Source organism: Chaetura pelagica, unplaced genomic scaffold (assembly GCF_000747805.2).
Source record: "Chaetura pelagica isolate M959 unplaced genomic scaffold, ChaPel_1.0 scaffold612, whole genome shotgun sequence".
Classification (NCBI taxonomy): Eukaryota; Metazoa; Chordata; class Aves; order Apodiformes; family Apodidae; genus Chaetura; species Chaetura pelagica.
Window position 1 is genome coordinate 396,184 of NW_009952448.1, and position 1,144 is coordinate 397,327.

At 60.7% G+C, this 1,144-nt stretch overlaps 1 protein-coding gene across 1 annotated transcript in view; it reads right to left on the reverse strand.

The window, feature by feature from the left end:
- LOC104398440 (zinc finger protein 398-like) overlaps positions 1-1,144 on the reverse strand; it is a 33,097-nt gene that overhangs the window by 11,203 nt on the left and 20,750 nt on the right. The gene's annotated exons all lie outside the window — the stretch shown is intronic.

The following is a 1,144-nucleotide window of genomic DNA, read 5'->3' on the forward strand; positions in this document are numbered from 1 at the left end:
CCTTCATTTGGTGAGCCCTGGGCCAGCCAAAGGATTTTGGAGCAGCTCCATCTGCTGCCGTTTCTCTGGGCTACAACCACCTCCCCATGGCCAGGGGCCGGTGGCTCCGCTCCCGCAACAACACCCGCCCTGGGACTGTCCCCTTCCTCCAGCCTCCCAGTGACAGGGCACAGGGAGACACCCCCCCTTCCCATGGGCAGACACGCCAGGCTCCCCCCACACGTCACCACCCGGAGGTGACCCGGAGGTTTGTTTGGGGACGGCCCCGGCAGGACCCCTCGCGTCACCCCGGCTGGACTTTGAGCCTCTGTGCCTTTCTAGGAAAAGCAGCCATGGCTTTCCCTGGAAGAGGCAGCTGAGGGGTGGGGGATGTATCCAAGCCATGGCCCTTGCCCTCTCCATCGGAGGGGAGAAGTCACATCCCCAGGTTCTCCTTCCCACCTCCTGGCAGCAAGGAGCTGCCACTGTGGGGACCCCCACAGCTCCTGCTCAGCACCCCACCTTGGTCCAAGCACTGGCTCTCAGATGAGAACAGGTTCCACTGGTGGCTTGGCTGGTTTCCTTTAGAAAACCATGAGGAGACCACAGGATCCACAAGACGGAGTTGAGGAGGACCTCCAGAGCCCAACTCCACCCCTCTTGGTTTGTGTGACACCATCGCAAGGCCATCAGAAGGCAGGGAACCCGCCATTCCAAACAGCCCGTGTCCCTGATTTCTCTTCTCTGGCCCTCAAAGTATGTCTGGAGGACCTGGTCCTTATCTCCCACCCTTCTGGCAGCCCCTGACACATGAAGCACCAAGTGCCATCTTCTCACCTCTCTGCTAAATAACCTCACCCTTGCTGTTCCCTCCCAGCTCCTCGCACACCACGGGTCACCGGCCACACCACCCCGTCCTCCAGACCTGCCCTGAGTGACCTCCACACTGGTTGACATGCAGGACCCCACATGTTCCTCCGGCAGCTCTGGTGTGTAAGCAGCTGAGCAGCCTACACCATTCCTTCATGTGACAAACACACACAGGAGTCATCATAGAACCATGGACTGGTTTGGGTGGGAAGGGACCTCAAAGCTCACCCAGTCCCACCCCTGCATGGGCAGGGACCCCTCCCAGCAGCCCAGGCTGCTCCAAGCCCCATCCAAC